The following is a 7,711-nucleotide window of genomic DNA, read 5'->3' on the forward strand; positions in this document are numbered from 1 at the left end:
ACTTATGTTTGGAAATGCCAAATAAAAGTTTATTTCCTTTGTTTTTCATTGTATCAACTCTGACTAATGGAATTTTTTATTATTCTTGTGCATACCATAAATCCATAACAAAATTATTGCAAGCTTATATTAGTGTGTCATCAAAATAGTGATAATGTCTGAGGAGAATTCAGTTTTATATATTTCAAATTGAAAGGGGTTTAATTGCTTCCACCTGCATTTATTCTACCTTTCATCTACATTTATAAACCAATTGTTAGCACAAACAGAATTAATATTTATCACTGCTTTTAGTTCTTTCATATAAAATTAATTTTCAAAACATAATTCTGAATATTGTTTATGCCTTAAAATAAATTATGATGTAGGGTATTATTAAGCCATGTTCAAAATATTCCAGGATGCCTAATATGCCCCTATTGACCTTAATATAAAAGAGAAAACCTCCAGAGTCATCATCTTCATGGAACTAATATATATCTCATCCTTTGTTTGAATGAGACAAGATTAGATTTCTGTTTCACTCAGATACCAGCAACTAACAAAGTCTCTCTAGGTCTAGTTACATTTAAAAGAAAATAAATAACTTATCTTAATTTGATTATTTATGACCTATTTCTGTGGATAATTAAATCAACCCTTTGCACATAACAATTGTCAAAAACTTTTTTTGTCAAAAGAGCAAGATTATTTGAAACCTTATAACTATGTAAATAGCAAGGAGTATGCTATGAGGGGGAAAGAATTGAATTTGGCATTAGAGAACTAGGGTTTAAATTTCAGTGGCTTTGCCACTTACTACTTGCATGTCTTTGAACAAGTTATTTTATCTCTCTAGGCTTCAGTTCCTTTACTATAAAATAAGCAGGCTAGATTTGACGACTTCTAAGGTCCTTTTCAGCTACGTATCTATCATTCCATGACTAATACACAATAAAATTACCAGATAGCACAGCCAGGAGGTGTGGCTTTTCCAAAAATTCAAATTCAACTGAAGAATAATATGTATAAATGGAGTTTAAATGGTTCTACCTGCTACTCAGGCTTAAGGTGAATATCATTTATTAAAATGTCACCTGGGGATAGAGCCTAGATGTTGGAGTGAAGCTAAAATATTTGCCACATTCTCCCAATATATCCCTGCAACATCATCATCTTCATCATTATTACCACCACCACCACCTCCACATCTAAGTAAATCCTGAGTAGGAAATCCACCCCCCCCCCAAAAGTCACTGTGAATCATTTTTCTAGCCTAAAATAATTAGAGAAGAAATAAAACCTGTGGACACTAGGGTGGAGATTGGACAAGACTGTGGTATAGAGGGAGCAAAACTTTCTGTGGGCTGTGAGTACCCAAGAACAGTAAGGGGAATAAATACATGGTCTGAAAGAGATTCCAGAGAGCCCTGTACTAACAATGGGCAAAGGATTGAAGTAATTTGGAATCTCTGTTACCCATTACCTAATTCCAGGTTTTATTTCCTGGGTGGAGAGTAGTAGTTGCGTTCTGAAATGAACAGAGGCCTTACCTGTTCAAGATCTAGAGTATAGACCAGGATATTGACCAGACTTCTTTCCAGATCACACAACATTAAAAGCACCAAAAACATATAGATACTCACTGTACTGTAAAAGTACCAGAATATATATATTTAAAGAAAACCCCAGAAACTCAAATCAGAAATCTTCACCATCTCCCAGAAGTGAACAGAGACCAATTCTCACATAAAGTCCAAAATTAAGAAGTAGGTTAGAAAAATGAGCAAACAACAAAAAAGCACCTGACTATAAAATATAAAAAAATGTACCATGTGATAGGGAAGCTCAAAGAATAAAATGACCTGAAACCTTCTGCAAACAATAGCTAAAAAAAAAAAAAGCAGATTGGATGGAGACCCCTACAATTATTCCTAGAAGAGCTAAAAAAGAAATGAAAATGATTTTAAAAATCAAACAACAGCATTAAAAGAAAAATTAGGTAAAAAAGAGAGAGTAATTCTAGAACATTATGAAAAGAGAATTAATAGCGTGCTAAAAAGAGGTACAAAAATACTGAAGAAAATAACTCCTTAAAAATCAGAATTGATCAAATGGTAAAAAAAAGTATAAAACTTTACTGAAGAAAATAATTTATTAAAAAATTACAACTCTTCAAATTGAAGCTAGTTACTTCAAACCACATCAAGAAATAATAAAATGAAGTCAAAGGGAAGAAACAAAAAAAGAACAAAGTGTGAAATAATGCATAGGAAAAACAACTGACCTAGGAAATAGATCAAGGAGAGATAAGTTAAAAACAATTGAAAAGCCACAATCAAGAAAAGAATCCAGATAGCATAGTTCAATAAATTATACAGGAAATCTGCCCTGCTATCCTAGAACCAGATGGCAAAGTAGAAATCAAAAGAATTCATTGATCATCTCCTAAAAGAAATCCCCCAAATCAGGAAAATGTTTTCCATATAACATCCTATTGAATGATTAGGTTCCACCTCTTAGAGCAGATCAGTGATTGGGAGAACTAGCTGTACTCCCTTTACATAACCTGGTTTGTTTACTTCCATAAAGCCCCACAATTAGTAAACTGTGGCATCTATTTCAATATAAAACACAATGAACAATAATTTAATTCAGTAAAAAAGGAGCCAGAGCATTCCAATCTAGATGGTTTTATATAGGCTTTGAAAAAATGCTTTTTGGTACTATCTTTCATCTTCTAAAAAGTGAATCCTGGACTAGTTGCTTATGTAGAGATTTTTTTCAATCATTTTCAAGAGTGCTCTTTTTCTTTTGCAAACAAAGTTAAAAGATTTCTCTCTCTCTCTCTCTCTCTCTCTCTCTCTCTCTCTCTCTCTCTCTCTTAAATGAGGCAATTCAGCTTAAGTGACTTGCCCAGGGTCACACAGCTAGTAAGTGTCAAGTGTCTGAGGCCGGATTTGAACTCAGGTCTCCTGAATACAGGGCCGGTGCTTTATCCACTGTATCACCTAGCTGCCCTAGATTTCTCTTTTTAAAGGTGTGTTTAAAGGTATTTTTTTATTTGAAAGAAAAGTTGTTTTCATTTATCTTGCCCCATTTCTATGAGTAATAATTTTCATGGAGGAGGCAAAAAGGGGTTAACAGATAAACTGAGGCTTGAGTCCTTATTGATAGTACCTAAAAGTAACAGAGAATCTAAGGTTTGTGCTCTTACAGTAACCAAGAGGGTTTGTCTCTATAAACCCTCACCATCAACAGAGACAGATCACAGAGAGCCTAACTGGTAATCAATAATTGAAAATTTTAAGTTAGATGACAGGACACTTAGAAACCAGGCCTAAGTAATGAGAGATCAAAAACACAGACTCTCTGACCTTGGCAAGTTGAGTTATGTTTTTAGGAACATGCACATAAAGGACCAAATGTGTCCTTAGGTTCACCTTATGACATTTTAACCCCAGAAACACACCTTGAAGGAAAAAGGTACCTGCCTCATGGGTTGTCTTAGGACCCCATCATGCCCAAATTAGGATACAACCTCCCATGAATCTCCCACAAGGAGGAGACTAAGATAATGAGGAGATAACTCACTTTTTCTCACTATAAATATAATTATTCTTTTTCCCCTTATTTGAGACACCTTTATCCCTTGGGTGCTTTCCCTGTGGTCACTCACAGTATTGCAGTAAAACTTGGGAAACTGAGTCACTGAATCTTGTAATTATTTGGGATGCCACATGATCAATTTGATCACCTTAATTTCATCCCAGATCAATTTCTCTCAACTCCCCTCCCTCCCCATGGTACTACTGACCACAAAATTCTACTCCATTACTTCATGAGCATTTACATTGACCCTGTTATTGAAAGCTATTTTAGCAAAGAAAGCTCTAGCAGTTTCTATCATGCTGGAAAACCTTCAAATATAGTCAGACTAGGAATAGACTATTTTTACTTGTTGAGGACCAGTATTGCTAAATACCATAGAGAGTAGCTAAAGCAAAAGAAGAGTAGTTGAGATGTCTGTAAGTTTCCTGGAGAAAAAAAAAAATCCCAGAAAGTAACATGGGAGGCAACAATCAAGAAGAACTATGGTCCCCCAAATAAGGTCCTAAAACATATCACCTGTGAGATCAAATTTGGTGAAAAGAAACCTATGATTCACTCTCATTTGGCTTTGGATGGGTATACCTTATTCCAAAGAAATAGGAAAGGCTAACTCTGTGTTCAGTGTAGTAGTGTGGTAATACAGGAATAAGTATGGTAGAGAAGATTTGGGTGAAGGAAGAAATAGAAGAAATGTCATCAGAACATGATGCAGAGCACCTGTACAGTAAAAGGAAATAGATGAAGAGTTTGGGAAAAACATTAAAAGTCTGCCCAGAAATAAGACATAGTAGTGGTCAAGGACTTCAATAATCCAGAGATCTACTGGAGTTCTCTTTCCCTCTACTAAAAACTGCTTGACTTGCTTTCATGATAATTTCATCTTTCTTTCAGCAAAGGGGGCTGCTTTCTTCTCAGTGTCTTTTTTTTTAACACAGGGTGTAAGTTCTAGACCAAAGTTGAATTTAAATACTACATGCTCAGCAGTTAAACTTAAAGCATACACTAAAAGGTGAGAAGGAATTCAAGCTTAGGGCTTCTCTCCTTTAGCCAATTTCTTCATAGTAAAGGGACCCAAAGAGGATTGAGTCTTCTTGAAGACCCTGTTTCATTTATCCAGGATCCTGGGTGGCCAGGTAGGCTCAGTTGAAGGACATTTCTACTCTCTTGGATCAAGTGCTAAGGACTGATTACCATTTCAGGTCCATCCATAGTGGTCCCTGTGGGAGAAGATGTTGCTGAATTGCATATATGTATATGGTTGGAACCTCCTTGTTAAACCCCAGCCCAAACCTAGTGCTGGGACACTTTTCTTATTTTTTCCATGTACTGTTGGTTTGATTAGATCAGTTGTAGGAAAACTTTTTCTAAGTATTCTTATTTTAAAACTGTTATCAATTATCTTCCACAGATGCTCTCAGCACTTGGGATTAGAAGGAGATGGAAAAGGTTCACTGGCTGGGTGCTCTCAATTAATGAAAGGTTGATATTTAGTCTTATTGAATATTTACTTAGTCCTGACTGGGATGTCTTCAGATCAAAACAAAATAAAAAGGCATGATGGTCCCTTGATTATTCTGAAGAAACATAGCTTAGTTTAAGTCAAAGTGTTTCTCTCCCTCATAGAAATTGCCTTTCTCCCATAACTCCCCATAAAAAAGATGGGTGAAGTCATATAAGAAAAACAAGCATCAAAGAACAGGAACTATATTCTCAGAATCAGAATGATGTCTAGTGCTAAAGAGCTACTTAAATTAAAAAGTGAATTTCTTTGGAGACATTAGTCATTCAATTTGATAAAATTCAGTTATGAGTTATAAGGATTTCTTTTTCCTGTTATGGGGGGGAGTCAGTTCCATTTGAAGTTACTGTTCTATTTATACCTTTTTCTTTTTCTTTCCTAGAACTTCTTTCTTTAGTGACTATAGATTTTTTTTTAATAGACTGAGGCTGACAAGAAGCATGTTACCTCTACCTTTGAAGCTGGAGATTAATGTATTTCCACATTATAAATGCTTGAGTGATGTAATTAATGCAAGAACAGCAATTCTTACAGACAAAACTTTGAAGTTTCTAGTACTGAGATCCTACTTCTGAATTTCTGCTCTTGCTAGGCCAAAGCAAACATTTAATATGGGGAGAATCAAAATCAGAAGTCTTCCCAAAACAAATAGAACTGCCCACAAAGAAAATTCTTTCTCATATTTTTCATGAGTAAAATAAAAGTGTGGGACTATGGAACAGAAACTCAATAAAGTAATACAGCAACAAAAGAATTACTCTCATATGGTTCAAGTTCAAAAGATAAACTCCACTAATATGAAAAAGGTAAAGGCCAATGTCAATAAACAATTGTAGGATAGTTTTTTGGTTTTTTTTGGTTTTCTGAAAGTAAAGCTCAGGATAAACATGAAATGAATAAGAAAACTGATATACAGAAAAACTTTATTTGAAATGTCATGAGTCAAGCAAGATGACTTCAGAAAAGCCTGTATATATTGTGATGTATTGTGAAGTGATCAGAACGAAGAGTACATTGTGCACAGTGACAGCAATATTGTTTGATGAAGAACTGTGAAAGATTTGACTATTCTCAACAATACAATGATTCAAGACAATCCCAAAAGACTATGGATGAAACATATTATCCATCTCCAAAGAAAGAATTGATATTGATGGAACAGACTGAAGCATGCTATTTTTCACTTTCTTAATTTTTTTCTTTTAATCAAGTTTGCTTGTACAAAATGACAAACATGGTAATGTTTAGATAATCATACGTGTATAACCCATATCTGATTGCCACCTCAGGGAGTGAGCAAGGGAGGGAGGGAAAGAGGGATGAAAATTGGAACCTCAAACTATAAATAAAAATGTTTATTAAAATATATTATTGTATGGAAATGCTTGTTTTATTCCAAAAATTAAAAATAAAATAAAAAAAAACAGGAAAAAAAGATGTCATCAAGGTAAGAGGGTAGGCCTTATACAGCATAGCTCAATCTGATATGCAGTTCTCAGACATGAGAATGCTTGTGCCCCAAATTCCAGCAAAATGTGCAATTCACTAATATAACCAGATTGTTTTGTGTTAGAGAAGCGCATTCACTTGCTAATTTTATCTAACACATATTCCTGAATTATGGCATGAATAATTATAGTTACAAATATGTACTAGAAGAAATTTAGCCAAATCTTTGATGCCATAGTAATAGAATGAGTGTTTTAGTTGTATAGTCTGTGGCTGGAATGGTAACATTGCATTGAAGAGTAACAACAACAGCAACAACAACAACAAAAGCAACAAAAACTGCTGCTTTAGTTGTAATCTTGAACATGAGTGCCACCAGGAAGACCATGATTGGTTGGTTGTTGTATTTTGTTTTGAAAGAAGACCAAAATAACATAACTATTTTGAAGTCAAGGTATAGTGTGGACTGTGGCTGATCAGACCAATTTGAGCTCAAGAGTCTCTACCACAGGTTGGACACAAATAGTCCACATGGACATTTGGAGTGCAAATGTCTCTAAATTTGCATATCTCATGTTTCTTTTGAGCTACTGCAATTTGACTTCACTTGTAGAACACAGCACCTTTTTTGATGTGGCTATGCCATGCTGGGCAGTCCATAGTTTCCTAAGTTCTACAGAAAGACCTTGAGAGTATTCTTGTAATTCTTCTTCTGACCTTCTCCTAGGTGCTTACTTTGTGTGAATTCTCTGTAAAATAGTCTCTTGGGGGGTAGCTAGGTGGTGAAGTGGATAAAGAACCAACCCTGGATTCAGGAGGACCTGAGTTCAGATCCAGCCTCAGACACTTGACACTAGCTGTGTGACCTTGGGCAAGTCAATTAACCCTCCTTTCTCCACCAAAAAAAAAATGGTCTTTTAGACAAAAGTACATTTAACATTCAAGCAACATGGCCAGCCCATCAGAGTTGTACTTTCTGCAGTAGAGTTTGAATATTTGTCAATCTAGCGAAGAAAGGACCTCAGTGTCCAGTACCTTATCTTGCCAGGTGATCTTCAGAATTTTCTTAAAATAATTCAAATTGAAGCATTTCCTTGGTATCCTGTCCAGGTTTCACAGGCATACAACAATGAAGTCAGCACAATGACTCTG

General features: G+C 35.2%; 1 pseudogene; it reads right to left on the reverse strand.

Annotated features, from left to right (window-relative positions):
• Positions 1-5,424: 5,424 nt before the first annotated feature.
• Positions 5,425-6,947, reverse strand: LOC122750505 (annotated as a pseudogene).
• Between the last annotated feature and the right edge of the window lie 764 nt (positions 6,948-7,711).

The sequence above is a fragment of the Dromiciops gliroides genome, chromosome 1, assembly GCF_019393635.1.
Source record: "Dromiciops gliroides isolate mDroGli1 chromosome 1, mDroGli1.pri, whole genome shotgun sequence".
NCBI classification, from domain to species: Eukaryota; Metazoa; Chordata; class Mammalia; order Microbiotheria; family Microbiotheriidae; genus Dromiciops; species Dromiciops gliroides.